General features: G+C 46.4%; 1 long non-coding RNA gene across 2 annotated transcripts; it reads right to left on the reverse strand.

Annotated features, from left to right (window-relative positions):
* Positions 1–152: 152 nt before the first annotated feature.
* On the reverse strand, positions 153–25,585 carry LOC138473763 (uncharacterized). 2 transcript variants are annotated; one of them, XR_011268899.1, is made up of 5 exons: positions 25,525–25,585; positions 23,733–23,848; positions 7,059–7,130; positions 5,835–5,914; positions 153–620 (listed from the first exon to the last, which is right to left on the reverse strand). It is a non-coding gene; the product is annotated as an uncharacterized lncRNA (long non-coding RNA). The 2 variants fall into 2 exon arrangements; XR_011268900.1 differs by lacking the exon at positions 23,733–23,848.
* Between the last annotated feature and the right edge of the window lie 25 nt (positions 25,586–25,610).

Here is a 25,610-nt window from a genome sequence, read left to right on the forward strand (position 1 = left end):
AGACTTGGTGGGACATGTGTGGGGGAGTTGTGGGGGAGGGTGGTGAGGGTGGTGGATGGTGTTGTCTTCATTGTTCATTTCAATACACCCGTTGTGTCAAAAGCAAGACCTGAGAGGACTTTCATCATTACGCATGTGTCATTTATTCATATACAGAGCATAGTGTGCATGTACCCCCACACCCAGTGCCCTCTGTCAAACAATCATGTCACCCTCTGCAGCCATGTGTGTCAGTAATATTGTGCAATCACTGACTGACCCACAGCATGTCCCTGCTGTGCATCGGCACCATAATGATGTGCAGCCACTTCTTCTTCATCCCCTTCATCATCACCAGGTGGTTGCAGTTCAATGTCAGGGGGCAGGAGCACGTTGTGTCAGATACATATGTCGTGCAGCATGACACATGCCATGATCATTTTGGCCACCTTCTCATGCCTCTAGAGGAGTGCTCCACCTGAGGGGCTAAGGCAGCAAAACCATGCACTCAGCAGGCCGAAGATCTACTCAATGACCACACGGGTACGGGTGTTGGATCGATAGTAGTCCTCCTCGTTCCTGTTCTGTGGGTTATCGGGCAGGGGTGAGGAGCCACGTCATCAAGGGATAGTCACTGTCACCTGCATGGGAGGCAAAAAAAAGGTTTATGTCAGTCGATTCATGATGGACAGCTGTACTAGTCACACATGCCGGCAGATTATCGTTGGCCACATGCACATGTCCCTGGTTGGATGCACGTCATTTTTATGCCATCAATGTGTCATGTGCCATGGAATAATGGTGTGGGTTGCATCTTCAAGATGATACACGGTGTGCTCTGCCGTCTTGCTGTGTCTGTGTCCGTGTCCATTTAGTGATGTGTAGCGTTCTGTAGGATTTTCTGATGGGGAGCTTTGGCAGTAGGCTCTGCAATGTTAGGCATTCTGCACTGATTTGCCCCATGGGAACATGCAGCATTCCTGCGGTTGATCCGGGATATTGGGCACAATAATGTGTGATGAGCTTGCTGGCGTCGCATACCATCTGCACCTTGTTGGAGTGGTATTGCTTGCGATTGCGGTACACCAACTCCGTGGCTTGCGGGGCCACCAAATCCACGTGTGTGCAGTCAAGGGCACCTATACAATTTGGCATGCCTGCCAGTGCATGGAGGCCACCTTTTGTTTCAAGAATCTCCTGGGGAGTCCGTGGTAGGGATATGTATTCCATTGTGTGCTTGAGGAGGGCATCCAGCACTTGCTTCAGCATGCAAGTGAATAAGGGTGGTGATATGCCATGCATGTGCCCCACTGTGTGCTGGTAGGTGGCTGTGGAAAGGAAGTGGAGCACCAACACTACCTTCAGTAGAGGGGGGATGGCGGTGCGTATTTCAATGAGGCTGACAATGTCGTCGTGTATCATGTCCACGATGGTGTTGATGGTGTCCCGGTCCAGATGGTACAGGGTGTGGTTCTGCTCCGGGGTTGGGTTGAAAGGACTGGCTCTGATGTTTGGGATTGGGGGCTGCCTGCGTGGTTACACTGGCTGCACTAGTGGGGCATGCTGGCCCTGTCTCACCCTCCTTCTCTTGCTGCGTCTCCTCTGTGGTGCCTGCTGTTGCTGTTGTTGCTGGTGTTGCAATGCAAGCATGTCCTCCAGCTGAAGTATTGATGCTACTATTGGATTAATCTTGGTGTGGAAAGGGGTGTGGTGTATGGGTGTGCTCCTTTTGTACAGGCCCAGACTCAATTGCCTCCACCTGTGCTGATGTTGTGCACCTGTGGCAGTTGGGAACACTGCACATAGCATTTTATGGTTGGTCCGTGATGCTGGTATTTACGGCATGCTGGTATCCACTTTTAGCGCCTTCATGATGCCAGTATTTGCATGTCCGCCTGACTTGTGATGTCCTCCAGTTTATGGCATGCCGGTATTGCCGGCATGAAGGGTCTTGTGCCCATGCTCATGCCACTATTAGAGGCACCGTTATTTACGGTGCCGCTAATAGCGGGTTGGCAGGTCAGAATAGCCTGGAGCGGTAAGCGATGCCGGTAATCCTTTACCGGCATCGTTTTTCCCTTACCTCCAACCTCGGAATGACCCTTGCATTATTATTGCCCTTAGATTCCCCAACAGGGGTCTGGTCACAGAAGTAAGATACACTGACTCATGCGAGAATCTACAACAAAGCCTTTCTGACTTATGCCATTTTAGAGTAAAATGTATTCCACAAAACCGAGGTGTTCCATGGACCCCAGGAAAGTTTCAGCAATCAAACATTGGCAGTAAAACACACCAAGAATGTATTAAATGTTCCAACTTCTATAGACATTTTATTGTTGGAATTTCCACTCTCATACACCCTATCATACAACTACTATGAAAAGGGACAACTTTTAAGTGGTCAGAGATGGCCAAAGAGCATTTGCAGACGTGAAAACATTCTTAACCACTGCTGCCATACTGAGACACCTACATCGTAATCAGTCTTTTAATGTGGAAGCAGATGCTTTTTGAATTCGCTACGGATTGAGTATTGTGACAACGGCATCTGCAAACAGGACAACTACATCCTATGGTATACCGCTCACAAAAATTGAAATCTGCAGGAAGTAACTAATAGCAAACCAGGAAATCCTGGTATCAGGTAATAATGTGCCGATAAATAATGCCGCCATACATACAGTCGCCAGGAAACGAAACGGCACAGGCGACATTATTTATGGGGACAATATGTGGGTGAATGGGAGCGGAGGTTGCGGGGGTGTCCCTCACTCAATTAAAAAAAATGTGGAGGTTGCAGGGGTGTCCCCCGCAGGTTCCATATGATAATGTTGCCGCAAAAAAACAGCACCATTCTTGCATGGCGACATTTTTGCGGGGACATTAACACATGGAACCGAAACCCTGATGTCTCATAGGGCTGCGTTAATCCCAATAGTAATTTTGGATGACTAGTATAGCAGTGGTGGAAGTGGAAAAAAGGAACTAGTGGTACTCTGGCTGCATCCAAAAATTAGGGAGTGGGATGGTGGGGCTGATGGGGAGGTGTCGGGCAGGTCAGGGATTGACATTTGGTTTGCAAAGTTCAATTGATCTTTTTGCATTGTGACCAGACTAGACATTGGCTGGAATAATAAACTAATGGCACTAGATTCATCCATGACAGAAATATCAAAACAATATATTTATACATAGAAATATTTGCTACAACTGTGCATGCAAATCACGCAAGTTACTATATGACACACATTTCTTTAGAACATGTTTATTAGTATTATCGGCGAATCTGTGAATCATCATTTGCACTAAAGCACACAAATTACAAATATAGTTTACACATTTTGATTGGCAATAACATTTGAACTGTGTAGGGCTCTATACATTGTCAGTAGGTAAAAATACAATTTTCCTAAATGAATAGTACAGGAAGTTAATCAATCTATGACAGGTAGTAGTTTAATGTTCATTTTCAATGACTGTATATTTTCTCTTCTTGAATACTTGTATTTGTAACAGTAATTGAGTAAAAAAGAAATTTAGTACCTTGAGCAGGCCCATACCTAAACCTTAACTCACTACACTTTGTAATTGTCAGTAATCATCTGGCAGGAATCACTTCAATTGAATCCAAACAGATTTGGCCTTGGCGTAGGCATGGGATAGGCATTTGCCATTCACTTTCATAATGGTACTACCTGACCATAAGATGCAACAGCTGGAACATGGTGTGACGACCTAGACATATGAGTGCCTGGCATATGCCTATCTAATACCTATACACAAGCCAAAACTGTTGACTATGTCAATGTAGGTTTTGACCAGATTGCAGTGCAAGGAACATATAGAAATCAAGTGGTTGGTGGCACACTTGCACCTCAAAACAAATTGTGCATAGATGCATTAGAAATACCCAATTATTATTATCATAATAGATTTGTATTAAACCTGTAGCACCTTTACAACTGCAATTAAGCTATTAACTCTTATCTCTCAGAAGACTACTTAGAGCGAACTCAAAGACAATACAAGAGGATGTGTTTTGGGCAGTGAGGGAGGGGTTGGGAATGGCCATGGGGACCAAAATGGCCATGAGCAGTCAATTAGTTGGTAAATAACTAAACCATACCCTCAGATTGTGCATCCATCCTCACATGTCCTATAATGTATAGCTTTACTCCATTGCAATACTTTTGGCTTATAAGCACCACCCCATCCAAAATTAAAATTGGACTGAAGGAAAACTTTGGTAGAAGCACATCTCTGTGTTTAGGTGCCTCTCTAGTATTCACCCTCTGTCCCTGTCTGTTCTGGTGTGTCACTCTCCTCTGGTCCACCCCTTGTCTGGTCCTTGACTCCATGGCAAGTCACTGTCAAAAACAAACTGAAGCAAATGGCTTCCATTTTCTGTGTGCTGTTTCTGTTTAAAGTGCACTTTGGAAGTCTCAAATTCGACTCTTGCCTTGTGTGTCAACACAATCAAGTTTGCCATTGATTTGAGAAAGATATGGTAACAATAGCCGCTTCAAAATCACTCTACCTCCCACCCTCTAAAAATACATTGCCGCCCACAACCTGCACACTGAAAAAACACAGATTACACAATGGAACATGCACTATCTGAACGCACATATATGCACTTAATTTCCCTAAACATCAAACTGCTGCACCACAGATACATAAACACAACTCCCCACACTAGCCATGAAGGTCTTAACTTGTGGAGTCTGGGAGTTACAAAGGCTTTAGGTTGTAGGTATTCTCCGATATCTGTCATATACAAGTTAAATAGGCAGGGGGCCAAAACTCATCCCTGCCTAACCCCCTACCTCAGTTTGCAAAGTATCTGGTGCTTTGCAAGGTCTTTCAGTTGGAAATGTTCCATTATGCATCTGAAAGGCTCTGCTGTTGATAAAAGACATTTGTTTGCAAGGTTGTTAAGGTGCTCAGGCTGCAGAGCCACAGAGGGACGATGTGCGTGTCTATGCCTGGCCGTGAACTGGGAAATTGGCAGTGTTTGAATGTCTGGTGGAGCTGAGTCTATACTTGGCTCAGAAGAAAGAGAAAGCATCCACGACACATTTCTTGAGCTTTGAACGTTTATCCAACTCCAGGCCTCAAGGGCGGGATCCATGTTGGATTTTCAGGATACCCCTCATTAATATTCATGAGATAAATTTGCATGCAATGATTCTAAATGAGGGATATCCTGAAGGAGCCCCGACACCTCTGCAGCTGTAGGAACAGTTTTGCAGAAGGAACCAGCACCCAGAAGCCAGCGATCGACGATCGACCAGCCGACAATGCAAGTTACCTGAATGCCCGTTTCTGAAGCGGGTTACATTTTCACCCCTTGTTGCTTGCAGTGGCTAGCTGGTGAACACCACATGGAGCATCTGCTCCGTGGGAAACCTGTGTAAATCGGATGATTTCTCCTTGCCTAAAATGACAGTTGCCCTCGGAGGTCCGAACTCCCTTTGCATTTTCGTTTAGCTTCGTTGCCTAGCAATGAGCTCACACGCCACCTATTTAGCCTATCAAAGTCCACCAGCAGGCGGAAGCCGCCCCTCACACAGAAGGCCCTAAGATCAAGGCCGCTGTCTGTGCCTGTCCGTGCAGTACTTGAATGAGGAAACTTTCATCTCGAAACAGCATATCACTACAGTTGCACAGCGACATCCACCATTGCCAAAAGTGTAGCAAGGAGCATCTAGAACTTCTCTCCCCATTGGCCATGCAACCCATGCCACAGTGAGTTCTATGCTACAAAGACACAATTTTTACTCTCTATGTTATTTGCCCTTAGAATTTACCTTATTGTACATTGTTCTTACAGACCATAGTGTCACGCTTACCTGAGTCTCTGCAGGAGCAATGGAGTCCCCCGGTTCCTTCTCTGGTTCTACACCTCCCTTCAGTTAGTGGGAAGTCTGACCTGCCAAAAGAGTGAATTGTTATGGGTGAACTCCAAGGTATAGCAACCCTCCTTCTCCCTCCCAATCTACCTACCTAGATATCTAAGCACCCTGGGGCATGTCTCACCTGTGTGTTTAATTTGGTGCGCCCTCCATCCGGCTCATGCAGGGGCGCTATTCTTGAGAGTTGCTTTGGAGTTGCTGTCAAATGCACAGCTTTTACTCCAAGGGTTCTTGTTACCCAGTTTCTGCACTGGGCCTTCAGTTCAGGTAAGTTCGCAGGTAAATTCAGGTAAGTAGAGTCTGAATGTTCGTAACTGCCCAGTTACCTCAATGGGCTAATCTGGTGTTTCCGATCTGCTGTGGTGCTATGTCCTAGTTCACAGAACTGGACTGCAGCAACGGCGGTGAGTGTATATGACGAAAGAATACTAAGAATACTAAGAATACTATGACCGAGGCGGGTCGTAGATGCGCGAAAAGAAGAACAGCAGTTTCTGCTGCAAGCGCCTAATATCTTTTCTCTTTCTTTGCAGGATACCCGAGGCAGGCCGTAGGTGCGCGCAATGAAGAACAGTGGTTTCTGCTGCCAGTGGTGTTCGAGGTAAGCGTAAATGTTCTGCTTTAGAGCATGCGGCACTGCAATTTGCAGGCACGTGTAAGTCACTGTGAGCGAACTGTTTTATTTCTCTCCTTCTTCCCATTGCAGGGTTATTGAAGCGAGCGCTGACTCCGGTCGTCGGATGCAATCGAATCAGGAAGGCTGAAGACTGAGAACCAGGCAGCGGTAAGCATGTGCTCTCGAGCTTACAGGAAGCACACGAAGCACGGGCTGCTCTATCGGTCGTGGCTTTTATAGGCAGCCACACGCAAACACTAGAATGCCTTGTAACTTCCTGGATGTCAGGATGTCCCTTAATGTCCATATTGGGGTGGCAGGAAGTGATGTAATAACCAGGAAACAAGTATGCAGTTACCCTAAGAAATAGGAGTGTTTACTCTGAGTGACTGCTGTGAGTGTCTTGAATGCCAGGCTTTTACCCACTTGGCGCCTACCTGATCTCCCCACCTGCCTGCACTTGCCCCAAAAGAGGGTAAAGGTTTAAAGGAGACCCCCTGGCTAGTAATCATGACACATAGGCATCTAGTTGATCCTTTACTTACTGTATGGTTATATCCTCTGATGTTGCTTGATATGTTCACCTTATTCTTCAATGCGCCATAGCTTATCACAGCCTGCAATCGTGGAAAAAAGCATTTTGTTAGCCCTAAAACATTACGATACGAGCACCCTATTCTACTGCAATACGAATATCCATATTTACAGCCCTGGCCACTGCTAGCCCCCACTAGTCAGACATGGCCTCCAGAGCCAGATGCTCCTCGATGATCGGTTAGTATCCCGCCACAACTTGTTCTTACCCTGCTATCCCTACATGAGTACGCACTACCGCTGCTGCTGTCAAGCACCCACTTCTCATTTATCAGAATACAGCCCACCTACTGAGGCTCCTAGTTTCCTCTCACTCATATAGACCCTTCACACTTTCCGTACTACCCTTTTGTGCGATAGATTACCAGCTATGCAAGAGTCCATATTTACTGCATCATCTGCCCAACCAGTGGTGTGCCACCTCCCTGCTAGATTAGTCTCTCCTCCACAGACCAGACATCCTTCCTGGTGCTGCACCCAGTCAGATCACTCCTGCCACTCGAACTCACAACATAAGGCAGCCCCCCCCTCCCATGCCACTCCTCAGGCCAACACAACTGGGCCCCTGCCCTCCCTGCACCAGCATTTTTACCATGTCCACAAAACTCCCTAACTCAACAGACATCCCCCTACTTGCTTTTTACCCTCCTTTTTCCTCCCTCCATCTGACCCATGCACACAGAAACTTAATGCCAAGGCTGGCCCCCCAGACTGTCTGGCCCACAGACCAACTATGTTGAGATGCCGCATTAAACCACTGTGTTATGCAGTGCGCCGAAGACCCACAGATAACCAAAACCAATTACATGGCTGGCACTCCACGTGGACCACTGCCCCCATGATCATGACTAGCACTCCCACTAAGCCTCCTGTACCATCCACCCACACCAACCGCAAACTATCTGCAGTGACTAATCAGTCACTCCCCACCTTGCCCATTTTGACCTACATGGATAGCAATCACGCCAAAATGGAGTTACACTCACCCCATACCACTGGCCACGCAGTCCCTTCAACTCCATCAGAAACCAATACCACACAAATCAAATCATCCCAAGGCACACCCACGAATAATCCTAGCACTCACCCAAGCACGCTTCAATGTGCTCTTATCAACGTACGCTCTCTCCCAGAACACGCAACGGAGATCCAGGACCTACTCACCAACCACAACCTACACCTTCTCTCCATTACAGAAACATGGCTTTACAAGGCTGTGGGACCCGCCATCTCCATAGCCCTTCCTCCAGGCTACACCATATACCGGCTGGACCGACTGCATATGAAAGGGGCTCTCATAGCCAAAGAATCTCTGTCCATCAGACAAGCAAACTCCTTGCAGAAAGGTAACACAGACTCTATCACCGTTAAACTCTCCTTATCGTCCAACTGCACCATTTCCATTCATATAATTACCCGCCCCAGGCCCTTCCTCTGACTTCCAGGAAAACCTACTCCACTTACTGGGAGATAACTTAAAAATCACCACCAAAACCATCTTACTTGGCCACTTAAACCTAGACCTTAAGAACTCCAAAGACAAACAGGCTAAATCGCCCGCCAATGCACTAAATAACATGGGATTCACTCAACGAGTCATTAACCCGACTCACTCTAAAGGACACATTCTCGACTAGGTTGCTGACCACAACTGCTCCGCCTCTATCAGTACCAATACCCATGTCCATGGACAGACCACCATAATTCTCTTCTTCATACCTATGTCCACCAAAACCATCAAGCCTACTACACCCTTACTATCAGCACCAGCCAGGAGCACCCGGAAATTAACTAAAGACAATCTCCTACCCTATGTGGAGGCTCAAGCCCGCAGGCCTCCTTTCTCCAATTACCCAATTGTTCTAGCCGAAATTCACAACCTCATCCTCAAAAACGCAGTGGACACCACAGCTCCTCTAGAACATAAGAAAGCCAAGGTGACTCGACATACCAACTCCAGGTACACGTCAGATCTTCAAGAATTACGCACCCTTAAGCGCATCATGCTCACCAAGTGGCAAACTAACACTTAAGACTTCGCTAAAGATGAATGTAAAAAACTATCTACCCAATCCAAAAAAGCCATTATCCTTGCAAAATCCACCTCCATCAACAAAAGAATCACTTAATGCCAAATCAGAATCCAGTTAGATGTTTTCCAACTTCAGGGAACTAGTGACCCCAGCCGCCAGCACCCAAGACATCATTAAAAATTAATCATGGTGTTCAAACATTCAAACAGCTATGTTCAATAAAAGAGAACTCCTACAGGGCAATATTTGCTCCAATCTCAACTCCCTGACCAATACTGACCCTCCCATGTCACCTACCACACACACCCATTCTCAAGACATGACACGCTTCACCTTCTGAAAGGTTTCAGAAACAGAAGTCTTGGCCATCCTCAAAAATATCAAACCTTCCAACTGTAAAGGTGATATCCGCCCAGCCAATATCATCAAAGACTGCGCTTACAACCCAGCGCCTTTCCTCACAGCATTCACAAATGCTTCCTTTGCATCAGGCATCATTCCACCATGCCTTAGAGAGGTCTGGGTACGCCCACTCCTGAAAAAACATCCCTAGACCTTTCCTCCCCCAACAACTACCGACCCATCACCACAGTCCCATTTCTGCTAAAAATTAATTCTGGACAAAGCCACCTACACCCAAATCCAGGACCAACCACATTTTAGGAAAAAGGCAATCAGGGTTTCCGCCCAGGCCACATAACCGAATTAGCTTTACTGGACCTAAAAAAACAATTAGCAGAAATCTGGATGAAGGCAAACCTGCATTACTCCTCTTTCTTGACTTATCTGCAGCGTTTGAGCTAGTGGACCATAAGATCCTATGCAGACATCTCACAACATCAGCGTAATTCTCCCTACAAGCCACCACCTGGATCCCTTCCTTCTTCGAAGGGGGAGCCATGAGGGTTTTCTCTGAGCAGGCTTATGCTGCACCCACCACCATTCACTGCAGAGTTCCACAGGGTTCCTGAACCTCACCCACCCTATACAATATATTTACTAAACTTCTATTTGACAATCTGGACACCCGTGGCATAGCTTACACAAACTATGCTGACAACACTCAGGTCCTCCTCCCACTCTCTGGCTCATAAGAAAGTGATGCCAAAACAATGCACAATACCTATGCCACAATCCAAGCTTGGATGGTAGCCAATGGACTCTGCTTAAACGGAGACAAAACCGAAATCCTCTTAGTCGGCCCCACGGAAACCCTTACTAAACTTAACAAATAATACAGCTCGTTCACCATAGACAACATACAAATCACAGTTTCAGTAAAGTCCCAGGGAGTGTACCTCGATGCCACGCTATCCATGACACAGCAAGTTAGCGCCATTGCCTCTTCAGCATCATTGACCACGAAACTGATCAATGCAGTCAAACCCTACCTACACACCCAGAACTGTCTCTCACTAGCCAGAGCCACCATAGGGGCGAAACTTGACTACTGCAATGTTCTCTTTGCTGGCAAAAAATCTAAATGCTAATTATTCAAAATAATGCCCTCCGAGCAGCCCTGAACATCCCCAAGAGGGAGCATATCTCCAATGCTAGGCGTGCTGCACACTGGCTTCCAGTCAAATAATGCTTCATCTTTAAGACCTTAGCCATAACCCACAAATGTCTCTCCTTTACAGCCCCCTCATATCTGTCAGAGATAGCAGTCAGAGCCAGCTCATCCAGGGCTAAACAACCACACTACTCCAACCAATTGAACATCCCCACCAGCAAACAGGTCAAGGCGGGCAGCACCAGCTTCCCCTTCTTAGCTCCAAGAATGGAATGCTCTCCCAACTACGCTAAGAAATGAGACCTCTCACCTGTCTTTCCGCAAAGCCCACAAAATTAGGCTCTTCAAATAGCTCACACCTCACACCCAGGCTCACCCCCTCCACACCTGTGTTTCAAGAAGGTATTAGTTGTAGCCTGTTCACCTGTAACCCTGTGAACCATATAGCCCCCATCATCTGTAACATTTTAAGTTAACCTCTACCTGGCTGTTATTAGGTTCCCTGCAACCATGAACCACAGACTGGCTGTCATACTATTCTAACTAAGTAAGCCATGCTTGTAACAGTGCCATGATGCCCTAGGGCTGCTTTGTGAGCTTTATAAATGTAAAAAAAAAAAAATAGAAATAGAAAACCTGTCAGGTTTCGGGCCCTCAAGGCCTGGAGTTGGACAACCCTGATCGCTCCGCAATTAGTGGTACGGCATACCAATGATTTACATTACACTTCCATCTCTGTATATAACTCTTACCCTGCATGTGCTGGGGGCTTGGCAATCAGGAACCGGGCCTGGAGGAAGGCCACACAAATGACCAGTGTTCTATGTGAGTATGAAAACTCTTGATAAAGTCTTATGAAAAGACCAGGAAGTGCACTACTCTAAGGGACATTTGAACTGTAGAACCATGGTGCCAGCGGACATATAAATGCACTGGGAAGCATGGGAGTTTTGGAATAACCCTTTAAGCAACATTATTAATGTAATCAATGGAGTGATAATCTAATGCTCATAGTATTTTCTTGTTGTGAAATGATATTTTTGGAAGAATTTTTCGTTTTATTTTAGTTTTCTGCCTGATTCAATAAATTCCACTAATTGGTTTTAGGGTCTCCATAGCTAGAAATAAGCAAATAGTTGGTCTTGTGTTATTAGGACCACATTCTTGCCATCACTGTATGTGCCAGGAACATTGCTTCGGTAGCCGAGACACAAGTGGTGAACTTTCTGTGATATGGTGGCCTTAAAAGAAAATATTAATGAGTCACAATAGTTTACACACACATAGAATCTTCATGGTTAAAAAGCATTCAGTTCTATTTTTCCCACCGCATAACTTAGCGATCCCAAGGGACAAATCAAAGTTTTGTGACAGAACAGGGATTCATAAGAAATTACTACATAAGGGGGCTGCCATGCTCCAAATATTTGTTAGATGCACTGATTGCTTTATGTGACTCTAATAATATCTGCCCAGACAATATCATCAAAAACTGCGCTGAAACCTCAGCACTATTCCTCACAGCATTTATAAATGCCTCTTTTGCATCAGTAATCATTTCACCATGCCTTAAAGAGGCCTGGGTACGCCCACTCCTGAATATAAATCCCTACACCCCTCCTCCCCCAACAACTACCGGCCCATCACCACAGTCCCATTTCTGCTAAAAATTATTGAAAAAGCCGCTTAGACCTAAATTCTGCACTTCCTGGAAATAAACGGCATCCTAGGAAAGAGGCAACCAGGGTTCTGCCGTGGTCACGGAACCGAATCAGCATTACTGGACCTAAAAATACAATTAGCAGAAATCATGGACAAAGGAAAACTAGCACTACTTACTGCTCCTCCTTGATTTATCTGCAGCGTTTGACCTAGTGGACATTAGACCCTAAGCAGACATCTCACAACATAAGCTCAATTCACTCCCCAAGCCGCTACCTGGATCACTTCCTTCCTTGAAGGGAGAGCCATGAGGGTTTTCTCTGAGCAGGCCAGAGTTGCACCTAGCACCATTCAAATACCTCGCCCACTGTGTAAAATATATTTACTAAACCTCTCTTTGACAATCTGGATGCTCTCGGCATAGCATACACAAACTATGCTGACGACACTCCGGTCCTCCTCCCACTCACTGGCTCATTCAAAAGTGATGCCAAAACACTTCACAATACCTATGCCGCCATCCAGGCCTGGATGGCAGCCAACAGTCTCTGCCTAAACGGGGCAAAACCGAAATCCTCTTAGTCGGCCCCAAGGAAACCCTTAATAAGCTTAATAAACAATATAGCTCTGTCACCATAGACAATGCACAAATCACAGTCTCACCCTCAGTAAAGACTCTGGGGGTGTACCTTGATGCCATACTCTCCATGACACACCAAGTCAGCGCCATTGGCTCTTCGGCTTCATTCACCACAAAACTGATCAATGCATTCAAACCCTACTTATCTACCCAGAACTGTCTCTCAATAGCCAGAGCCACCATAGGTGCAAAACTTGACCACTGCAACATTCTCTTTGCTGGTACCCCTGATAAAAATCTAAACAGACTGCAAATTATACAAAATAAAGCACTCGGTGCAGCCCTGAACATACCCAAGAGGGAGCAAACCTCCAATGCTAGGCACGCTGCACATTGGCATCCAGTCAAAGAGCGCATCATCTTCAAGACCCTAGCCATAACCCAGAAATGCCTCTCTTTCAGGGGCCCCTCTTATCTCTCAGAGAAAGAAGTCAGAGCCAGCTCTTCAGGCCTAAACGATCACACAACTCCAAACAATTGTACATCCCCACCATCAAATGGGCCAAAGCGGGCGGCTCCAGTTTCCCTTATATAGTGCCAAGACAATGGAATGCCCTCCCAACTACCCTAAGGAATGAGACCTCACACCTATCCTTCTGCAAAGCCCTCAAAACGAGGCTCTTCAACTAGTTCACACCTCACCCTCAGGTTCGCTCCTTCGATACCTGTGTTCTTGATGGTATTAGTTGAAGCCGGTTCACCTATAACCCTATGAACCGTTGTTAGGGAGAATTCTCTGTTTAGGCTGAATTTCCTAATCTTGTGTGTCCCCCAGCAGCTTTGCTGGATTTCTGGAGTTTGTTTTTTCCATCCTGCCAAGAGTGAGACTCTTTTTCTCCCACTCTTGGACGTGAATGTGTGTAATTCCTTTGAATGTCAATGTGTTCTATGGGCTATGGGGTCTTTTACTCCATAGGGTCTCATATGTTTTTCTATGTGTGTTACACCGCACCCTCCGTGCCGTAGCACTGGGGCGTCCTAGCGGACCTCCATCATAGACTCCATACCCGGGGACTGACTACTGTCTCCCCGGGCATGTAAAGTCACCATTGGCTTTACTAGACCTAAATTTACTAACAGAACTAGTACACACCATCCTATTGTGGACGTACTAGTAGCGGTAATTCGATTACTCCTGGGTCTGTTATTCGAGGGGTCACTGTCCCGTCCCCCCTCGTCGAGTTTTGGCTGGTGGCAGTGGAAACTACTTGTTATATTCGACCCTGAATATAACTCTATGGGATTCTTCCCATTGTTGGAGGTTAATACTTTTTCTCGTTAATCTCTAACATACCCCCGGTTTATTTATCTTAAATAAATCTAACGGTTGGTATTTTCTGCCAGAACTCGGATTTTAAAATGGTTTCTGTGTTCGTCTCTGTGACTCCTAAACCAAAGGTTGAGCCCTTTGTTCCACTTTTGGCGGGCCTCTACACAGAGGCCCTCCAAAGTGGTGCCATTCTGTCTGGGTACCACAGGAGGTGTGGGAGGGGGTTTAGGCACCCTGGACTTGCCAACTCAAGTCGCACTCTGGTCTGATTGGCCCAAGTGGTGAGCCACCCCGCTCACCACTTAGCGTGTATTGAGTGACAACTAGGCTGAATGAATGGGGGTTTTCTGCATAAAAGCAGGGCTTTTGGGACTGGATCTTCAGAAGTCGCCACAGGACCTAAGAATCTGACGAGGGTAAAGCTGAGCCGACCTGCAATGACGACACCTCCGGTGGAGCCCTCCTGAACCGACTCACCACTTCCCGACGACAGAGGAGATCTCCCTGCCGGAGCGTCTCTTCCCCTGACTGGTGGCAACAACCAGTCCCCTTTGCTTTTTCTTCGTTCCAGGACATACTGGTCGAATTGCCCGTGCAGAGCACCCCGACAACCGGATCGTCACTACCCCTGTACCGCGACCAAAAGGTGGTGCCTTGTGACGGAGCACTCCGCGGCTGGTCTCTTCCCTGGTGGTGCAACGATCTTCCACTTTCCTTCGACGACAAGATCATCTCTTCTCTTGGCAAAGACCCGACGTGCATCCACCACCAGGAACAACTGCCCCCGCCGGAGCTGTCTCTCTACAAACAAGGTACCGTGTCCGCCTGGCTTCCCTTGTGTCAGTTAGCGTGAGGTGTCTGAATCCTCGCCTCTCCATTGGGTCGCCTCCAAGCGTTCTCATCTCTCTGTTCTGAACTGGTCCAATCTTTCTATAACAATTTGCGACAAAGACTCGAAGTGCATTGCCACTGTGATACTTTTTTGGACATATCGCCTTGCCTCTCTCCGAGTGGGCCTGGCCTCTGAACTTTGCGATCTCCAGTGAACCCTGCCTTACCTGCCTTGCATTTGTTCGTAAAAGTGTTTGTACCGAGTTGATTTCATACCCTGCCTTTCTCTCCCGTCCTAACGAATACTAGAGTGCCATCTAGGTTAAAGCATTCACCTCTGTCTGCAAATAAGTGGTGCCGTTGAACCTAGACTTGTAGAACTATTGTTAGGGGGATTGATTTTTCTTATAGTAATTGTGCTTGAAGTGTTTACCATATTAGTGCCTGAGTGTTTTTCATAGATGTGTTTTATAAATAAATAACTATATATCTTTACACCGAAGCCTTGTTCCGTGTTTGCTTGTTCTACTGTGTGAATTGCCCTATTTTGTATACTCCACATACTGCCTGACTCTTCTTGAGGGAAGTCTGACTGCTCAGCCACAGCTACCAAGTGAATCTGTGTGGTACAGACTGCTACCAAGTGGGTTTACTGCCAAACACCTGTAGTCCTAAATCTTTTGCAGTGGTCCCAGAGGGAACTGCACAGGTTTCCTCCTAACACTGGTGTACAGCGGTGGGATTTGTATCGAGTATACAGTTTAGAGTACTTTTCAACACTTTAGGATAACTAACCACAAAGCTTAGCACTAAAAAGCAACTTTCAAAAACATGTCTACTATGGAAGTTTACAGTCAAGAATCCTTGTCAGGTGAAAATACTGAGAGTTTACGAGCCCTCTGTAGACAAGAAAATCTTTCTGTAAAAGGCAAGAAAGTGGAACTGATAGCGAGATTGCTGGAAAACCAAAGCTTGGGTACTGGTTCAGAGGAACCAACTTCTCCAGCGAATGTAGAAAACAGTAATGGTATTGATCTGAATGAAAGTCTTGATAATGAGTCAGAAGAGGAAAGTAAACCTAATGAAGTTAGCCACTCTGAGCCTCTGTCTGCCTTACCTACTGTACCTATGGGGCCCGTATCAGGTCCCACATGTAACCCTGCTTATTTTGAACTTGAAAAAATGAAGCTCGAATTAGAGTACAAACGGTTCTTGTCTCAATCTGAAAGAAACCAAGAGCTCGAGTTCAGACGGATGAATGCCCAGGCTGAGCAGAAGCAAGCTGAGTTAAGACTCAGAGAAATATAACTTAATCACGAGTTAGAGATGAAAAAGTTGTCTGTGGAAAATGCTTCTCTCTCCTTTGGTTCCTCTAGAAGCTCCAGTCCCAAAAGACCCCGGATGCCGAAGGAATTAGTGGGTATGTATGAACCGAGATTGGATGTTTTGGATTGGTTAAAACTGTTTGAGTACAATCATGGGCTCCAGGACCTCACCGGGAATGATCTACTTCCCTGGTTGTTCTCTGGGCTCCCCCCTGTTGCGACTGATGTGGTAATGGAGTTGGGGGAGGCGGATAAGAAGGATTATGAAAGTGTGAAACTAGCTTTGATAGCTAGATTCGGGAAGACCCCTTCCCAGTATCTTAAGAGGTTTAGAACCCTCAAAAAGCATGATGGTACCCCTTGAGCTACCTGGGTGAGTGAAGGGTTGAAAAACTTAGAGGGATGGATTAAGGGTTACAAAGTGAACACTTATGAGGGTATGAAGAATCTTTTTATGTTGGAGTCCATTTATGATGCCTGTTCTCCGGAGCTCAGACAGCACTTGGCTGATTTGAAGGAGTTGGATTCCAGGGAGCTAGCTAAGGCTGCTGACTTGTGGGTTGCCAACAGGGCTACTCATAAGGATTCTGGGGCAACTCAGAATAAGGATGAGGGAAAACAGCCTAAAAAAGACTCAAAAGAGAATTCTAATAACTCAAATTCCAAAGAGGACCCCAAACAAAACCAGAAGGGTAAGCCACAAGGAAAACCGCAGCAGAATAGTGTGTCTTCTGGTGCCAAACCAGAAGGAGGCCAGAACAAGCCACCATTCCAGAAAGCATTCGGTAAATGCTTTGTTTGTGGCTCGACTGACCACGTGAAAGGAGATCCCAGATGTAAGGGTAAACCTTCAGGGGTCCAGCTTGTCTCCTTAGCCTTCGCTCCAGAGGAGGAAGTCCAACTGGCAAGTGGAAACTTTCTACTGCTAGCTGATGAACCCATTGGAGTCTCAGCCAGCGTTTCTTTAGTGTCTCTGGGGTTGTGGGAACAACAGAATTTAGACGTCTATAATTCTATCCCCGATAATACTAAAGAGTATTATAAGGACAGTGTCCAGGTGAATGGTCAGGAGACTCCTGCCATTAGGGACACTGGGGCCAGCATAACTGTGGTGGATAAATCGTTTTTTCAGGCTGAGGATGTTGCTAAGGCACCCAAACGCCTCACCAAGTTAGCTGGAGGGCCTGTGCAGATGCTTCCCCAATTACCAGTTCTCATCCAGTGTAACGACATGACTGTGAAGATACCTGTTAGCATACAGAGTGAGTTGCCAGGACGCGTTCTGTTGGGTAACGATTTGAAAACTCTCAGAGTTGTATCGCATACCCCCAGACCTCCTAGTAAACGGTTACAGGAGCTAACCAGACCTGCAAGAGAGAGGACCATGCGCGGTACTCTCCAGGAGATGATGAAGAAAGAAATCACTCCTGCTCCACTGGAATTGTCGGCCGCTGTCTCGAAGAAAGCAGAAGCGAAAGGGAAACCTAAGACTTCTACCCCGAAACCAGCCGCCAGCATTCCAGTGCAGCCAACAAGGACTTCCCCGCGGTTATCCAAAGTTACTCCCGTAACTCCACCTCCAGCTGAGGCTGAGAGGGATGTACAACCCTGTGTGGTAAAATTAGACTCTGACGAAGAGCTAATGGAAGGCCAAGAACTCATTGGAGATCTGGATCCTGTTGACCATCCTGAGCTGCAGTCTTTACTGGCAGAAGGTGGACCCAGCAGGGCAGACTTCAGTAAGGGACGGAGAGAATGTCCAACTCTGGAAGGTCTTCGCCACCAGGCAGAAGCTCAGGCTGAAGGGCAAGAGCCTGGGAATTACAGGTTGCACTGGGAAGATGGCCTCTTCTACAGTGAACCGACCGAGTCTGCACCTGGAGACTACAAACGACTTGTAGTACCCCAAGAGAACAGTTAGCCCATGAGATTCCTTTGGCTGGTGACTTGAGTTTCAAGAAGACTAAAGAAAGGCTCTCCCTCTACTTTTATTGGCCGAAGATGGGGGCCGAAGTAGAAAAACACTGCAGGAGCTGCCATACCTGCCAGACCTCTGGTAAGGTTGGCTCCAAGAATGTGGCACCTTTAGTGCCTCTCCAAGTCGTGGGAGTCCCATTTGAGAGAGTAGGGATTGACATTGTTGGTCCCCTTGATCCTCCAACCTCCTCAGGCAACAGGTTTATACTTGTTGTAGTAGACCATGCTACTAGGTATCCTGAGGCCATTGCTTTGAGGACTGTTACAGCACTGGCTGTGGCTAAGGCCCTCCTTGGTATTTTTACTAGGGTCGGGTTTCCTAAGGAAGTAATCTCTGACAGGGGGTCAAATTTTATGTCCCACTACATGAAAGCCATGTGGAAAACCTGTGGAGTTACTTACAAGTTCTCAACAGCTTACCACCCACAAACAAATGGGTTGGTAGAACGGTTCAACAGACCCATGAAGAGCATGATAGGTGCTTTAGAGGAACCCCTTAAACGTAAGTGGGACCTTCTACTGCCATGCCTTCTATTTGCTTATAGAGAAGTCCCTCAGGAGGGAGTAGTTTATTCTCCCTTCGAGCTTCACTATGGTCATCCCGTCAGAGGTCCATTGGCTCTGATTAAGGAGGGGTTGGAGAGTGCTCCTTCCCCCAAGCCAGTCAGAGTGACTGACTACGTGATAGGTCTCCGAAGAGAGGAGAATGTGGCACATGATGACAGAAGCAAGCGATAGCTTGAAAGCTGGACAAGCATTGGTCAAGCACTGGCACGATCAAAAGGCTAACATGGTTGAGTTTGCTCAAGACCAGCTCGTTCTCGTTATGATCCCAACAAGGCAGAGGGCCTTGCAAGACAAATGGATGGGACCCTTCAGAGTTGTGGGTAAACTCGGAGAGGTCAACTATCTGGTGGACTTGGGCAATCCCAAGGAGGCTCCGACAGTCTTTCACACCAACCGACTCAAAGCGTATGTCTCAAGACCTGATGTGGGAGCGTTGCTTCTAGCATCATCCAAGGAAGAAGAAGAGAGTGAAGCTCTTCCGGATCTCCTCAGAGGCTTACCTTTAGATGAAAAAATTGAAGGAGTAAATCTATCTTCAAATCTGAAACCCGAGCAACGAGAAGAGTGCAAATCTATGTTGAATCAGTTTGCCTCCCTGTTCTCGCTTTCGCCAGGCTTGACCCCTTGGGGCCAGCATGACATACTCACTGGTGACTGTCTGCCAGTCAAAAGCAGAGGATACCGAATGTCAGAAAATGTACAAACCCACATCAAAGGTGAGGTCAGCAAGATGCTCGATCTCGGGGTAATAGAGCCCTCTACTAGTCCATGGTCTAGCCCAGTTGTGTTAGTACCAAGGGCCGGATCTAAAGAACTTAGATTCTGCGTGGATTATAGAGCTCTTAATGCAGTCACCAAGACTGATGCCCACCCTTTGCCAAGAACAGATGAGCTGGTGGACAAACTTGGCGCAGCCAAGTTCCTCAGCACATTTGACTTAACGTCAGGCTATTGGCAAATAGCCTTGACAGACCATGCCAAGGAGAAAACTGCATTTTCTACCCCCGTTGGCTTATACCAGTTTAAGGTAATGCCTTTCGGATTGAAGAATGCACCTGCTACATTTCAACGGATGGTAAACCAGGTTCTGAATGGGATGGAGGACTTCTGCATGGCATACTTGGATGACATAGCAGTGTTCAGCAATTCCTGGGAAGAGCATGTAACCCTCCTGAGAGATGTTTTGCAGGCTCTTGGACGAGCCAATCTGACCATAAAGGCGAGTAAATGTCAAATTGGACAGAGAAAGGTAGTCTATCTTGGACATGAGGTAGGAGGTGGAGAAATAAGGCCTTAATAAAGAACTTAGATTCTGCGTGGATTATAGAGCTCTTAATGCAGTCACCAAGACTGATGCCCACCCTTTGCCAAGAACAGATGAGCTGGTGGACAAACTTGGCGCAGCCAAGTTCCTCAGCACATTTGACTTAACGTCAGGCTATTGGCAAATAGCCTTGACAGACCATGCCAAGGAGAAAACTGCATTTTCTACCCCCGTTGGCTTATACCAGTTTAAGGTAATGCCTTTCGGATTGAAGAATGCACCTGCTACATTTCAACGGATGGTAAACCAGGTTCTGAATGGGATGGAGGACTTCTGCATGGCATACTTGGATGACATAGCAGTGTTCAGCAATTCCTGGGAAGAGCATGTAACCCTCCTGAGAGATGTTTTGCAGGCTCTTGGACGAGCCAATCTGACCATAAAGGCGAGTAAATGTCAAATTGGACAGAGTAAGGTAGTCTATCTTGGACATGAGGTAGGAGGTGGAGAAATAAGGCCTTTGCTCAGTAAGATTGAAGCTGTGAAAAATTACCAAACACCTACTACTCAGACCCAGGTGAGAGCCTTCCTAGGTCTCACTGGGTATTACAGGAATTTCATCGAGAACTATGGGACCATAGCTTCTCCACTGAATGTCATCTCCTCACCCAAATTCCCTAAAAAGGTTAGATGGAACGAGGAGTGCAATCAGGCTTTTGAAAACCTGAAAAAGGCTCTTTGCCAAGCCCCAGTACTCAGAGTTCCTGATTACCGCCAAACTTTCATTGTGCAGACAGATGCTTCAAATGTAGGGATAGGTGCCGTACTCAGTCAACTGGATGGGAAAGGTAGGGAGCACCCTGTTTGCTTCATCAGCCGCAAGCTGAAGGATCCTAAAACAAGGTGGGCAACAATCGAAAGAGAGTGCTTTGCTATCGTGTGGGCTCTGAAGAAGTTTAGGCCTTACTTGTACGGTTCTACTTTTGTCATTCAGACTGACCACCAAACCTTGAGATGGTTAATGCAAATGAAAGGGGAAAACCCAAAACTACTGAGATGGTCGATCTGCCTGCAAGGGTTTGATTTCACTTCACCATTGAGCACAGGCCAGGGTGTCACCACCAAAATGCTGATGGTCTCTCTAAGATGTATGTCATCAACTAGAGGTATGAGATTCATCCAGGAGTGGATTAAATCCTCCTGTCCCTTAGTCTGGGGGGGGGGCGAGTGTTAGGGAGAATTCTCTGTTTAGGCTGAATTTCCTAACCTAGTGAGTCCCCCAGCAGCTTTGCTGGATTTCTGGAGTTTGTTTTTTCCATCCTGCCAAGAGTAAGACTCTTTTTCTCCCACTCTTGCACGTGAATGTGTGTAATTCCTTTGAATGTCAATGTGTTCTATGGGCTATGGGGTCTTTTACTCCATAGGGTCTCATATGTTTTTCTATGTGTGTTACACCGCACCCTCCGTGCCGTAGCACTGGGGCGTCCTAGCGGACCTCCATCATAGACTCCATACCCGGGGACTGACTACTGTCTCCCCGGGCATGTAAAGTCACCATTGCGTTTACTAGACCTAAATTTACTAACAGAACTAGTACACACCATCCTATTGTGGACGTACTAGTAGGGGTAATTCGATTACTCCTGGGTCTGTTATTTGAGGGGGCACTGTCCCGTCCCCCCTCGTCAAGTTTTGGCTGGTGGCAGTGGAAACTACTTGTTATATTCGACCCCGAATATAACTCTATGGGATTCTTCCCATTGTTGGAGGTTAATACTTTTTCTCGTTATTCTCTAACATACCACCGGTTTATTTATCTTAAATAAATCTATCGGTTGGTATTTTCTGCCAGAACTCGGTTTTTAAAATGGCGTCTGTGTTCGTCTCTGTGACTTCTAAAAGAAAAAAGGTTGAGCCCTTTGTTCCACTTTTGGCGGGCCTCTACACAGAGGCCCTCCAAAGTGGTGCCATTCTGTCTGGGTACCACAGGGGGTGTGGGAGGGGGTTTAGGCACCCTGGACTGAGTTGCCTTGCCAACTCAAGTCGCACTCTGGTGTGATTGGTCCAAGTGGTGAGCCACCCCGCTCACCACTTAGCTTGTTTTGAGTGACAGCTAGGCTGAATGAATGGGGGTTTTCTGCATAAAAGCAGGGCTTTTGGGATTGGATCTTCAGAAGTCGCCACCGGACCTAAGAATCCGACGAGGGTAAAGCTGAGCCGACCTGCAACGACGACACCTCCGGAGGAGCCCTGCTGAACCGACTCACCACTTCCCGACGACAGAGGAGATCTCCCTGCCGGAGCGTCTCTTCCCCTGACTGGTGGGAACAACCAGTCCCCTTTGCTTTTTCTTCGTTCCAGGACGTAGTGGTCGAATTGCCCGTGCAGAGCACCCCGACAACCGGATCGCCACTACCCCTGTACCGCGACCAAAAGTTGGTTCCTTGTGACGGAGCACTCCGCGGCTGGTCTCTTCCCTGGTGGTGCAACGATCTTCCACTTTCCTTCGACGACGAGATCATCTCTTCTCTTGGCAAAGACCCGACGTTCATCCACCACCAGGAACAACTGCCCCCGCCGGAGCTGTCTCTCCACAAACAAGGTACTGTGTCTGCCTGGCTTCCCTTGTGTCGGTTAGCGTGAGGTGTCTGAATCCTCGCCTCTCCATTGGGTCGCCTCCAAGCGTTCTCATCTCTCTGTTCTGAACTGGTCCAATCTTTCTATAACAATTTGCGACAAAGACTCGAAGTGCATTTCCACTGTGATACTTTTTGGGACATATCGCCTTGCCTCTCTCCGAGTGGGCCTGGCCTCTGAACTTTGCGATCTACAGTGAACCCTGCCTTACTTGCCTTGCATTTGTTCGTAAAAGTGTTGGTACCGAGTTGATTTCATACCCTGCCTTTCTCTCCCGTCCTAACGAATACTAGAGTGCCATCTAGGTTAAAGCATTCACCTCTGTCTGCAAATAAGTGGTGCCGTTGAACTTAGACTTGTCGAACTATTGTTAGGGGGATTGATTTTTCTTATAGTAATTGTGCTTGAAGTGTTTACCATATTAGTGCCCGAGTGTTTTTCATAGATGTGTTTTATAAATAAATAACTATATATCTTTACACCGAAGCCTTGTTCCGTGTTTGCTTGTTCTACTGTGTGAATTGCCCTATTTTGTATACTCCACATACTGCCTAACTCTTCTTGAGGGAAGTCTGACTGCTCAGCCACAGCTACCAAGTGAACCTGTGTGGTACAGACTGCTACCAAGTGGGTTTACTGCCAAACACCTGTAGTCCTAGATCTTTTGCAGTGGTCCCAGAGGGAACTGCACAGGTTTCCGCCTAACAACCGTAGAGCCCCCATCCTCAGTAACATTATACGTTAACTACTACCTGTCTGTTATTAGGTTCCCTGTAACTACGAACCACAGACTGGCTGTCTTTATTTGGTTACTAAGTAAGCCATGCATGTAACAGCGCCACAATGCCTGAGGGCTGCTTTGTGTGCTTTATAAATGTAAAAAATAAAAATAAAATAAATGCTCACCAAAGGGTCCTCTAACCAAAGTATTCCATCTATGCGCTAATTGGTAGACACAGCAAAACAATTCTACCACTCAGAGAAATGTCTGCATGATGGATGTTTGGCAAGGCCAGGTCAATCTTTGTAAGAGAAACAAAGCATTATGGTCAGTTATGCCATTATTAAGAATTACAATTCAGCACTGCAATACAAGTGTTCATTAGTGACAAGTAAGCAGTCTATAACATTTGAACGGCCAAGGGAGGAATGAGCAGGTCATGTAGACAATCATCAGGTGTACATCCACTAATCCATTGGTCACATAGATTAAGTACAGAAAAACTCCAAGCTTATTGGTTTTAAGAGAACCAACATTTAGAACTATTTTTCAGCAAGGGGCGTTAGTGGCTGTTGTTAAGTGTGTTGTACATGTATTTCCATATAGGATACTTGTTGCTTGTGTAGGAAAAGGTCTTATGATTCTTTGATGGCAGGAGAAGATTTCATTCAGGGTTCTTAAAAATACCGTGAGAGGGGGGAAATAACCATCTTGATTACAAACATGTCATGATCACCAAAACATGTCGTAATGAAGAGCAGGCTTAAGATTAGAGGGTATTTCATAGCATTCAGAGCAGCAACTGTGTGCAAATATAAGGCCTGAGCAAGAGATATTACTACATGCTCAGGTTCTGCAGCAAGAGGAGGAGGAGGAGGTTCCGTTCACTGTCTCTGGGACAGAACGGGGAGAGGTTCAGTTTGTCTTTACTGAACCGGAACAAACAACACACTGGCAGTCATTGTAGGTTTGCTGGTATGCTGCTCGTAATTCCGATGGGATATCAGCAAACTGACCTACCATAACCAGCGCCTGAAATCCTGGTATTACCAAGATATTTCAGGTGCCGGCAACGGTGGTCATTCCCCATTCCACTGAGTCGTAATACCAGCTTTTTTTTGCCAGTGGGGGTCTGATTTAGCGGCAGCTTTCGGCTCGAGGTAAATAAAGCACCCCCACCAGCAAACCTGTAGTTTGGTGGTGCAGGAAAAGTGGCAGTAGCAGAATTACCACCACTTTTAGTGCCACTTTTCCCACACCGCCCAGCATTTAATGACCCCCACTGTCTACAGAAGCATGATAAACCAGAAGAAACATCACACAGTGTGGAGAAGCATGAGGAGTCAGGTGAAACACAAAGTAGTAAACGGAACCTTTCATGCTCTCCTCCACCTGTCATATATTGTGTGTCTGAGAGTAATGATGATGAGCCAAAGATTAAGGCCCATCCTAACACAGACAGAACCAATATATTTGCATTATTGATGAACATGATCTTTATACAACATGTCAGAATGGAGAAGAAACAGAAAATACAATAATACATTCTACTTATATTGATAAAACCGTTTCTACAAAATCATACTGTAGTCATCAACAATTCATGCTGTCATATTTCTAAAGCGAAGCATATTATACTGCATTACATCCATTTTTTAAAATGGCAAAGCAAAGCTTAATAACAGCTATTATTATGGAGTTGATACCCCTGTCACCAGTGGATTTCATACTGTCCTTTTATCTATCGTGGTCATACATATGTTATTACCAAGAGACTACGATTTCTTGCAGTCTCATCCGCATTCGCTATACAATGAATGATGAAGTGAATAGTTGTTTCCATGAATCTATGTGATTACTGCACAGCGTGAAATTCCGAATCCGAAAATGTCAAATTAGGAAATTGCAGCGTGCAGTGATCACAAGGATCGCTTTCTCCTGCATTCTGCATCCCCTTTCCCCTCTCACCTTACTTACCTTTTTGGTGGCACACTTCTGTTTGTGCCGACAACTCCCTCTATCCTTGCGTCGTCAGTTCACACCCACTAACGTGGGTCGGAGCA

This window comes from Ambystoma mexicanum, chromosome 8 (assembly GCF_040938575.1).
Source record: "Ambystoma mexicanum isolate Mex_15411 chromosome 8, UKY_AmexF1_1, whole genome shotgun sequence".
In the NCBI taxonomy this organism is placed as follows: Eukaryota; Metazoa; Chordata; class Amphibia; order Caudata; family Ambystomatidae; genus Ambystoma; species Ambystoma mexicanum.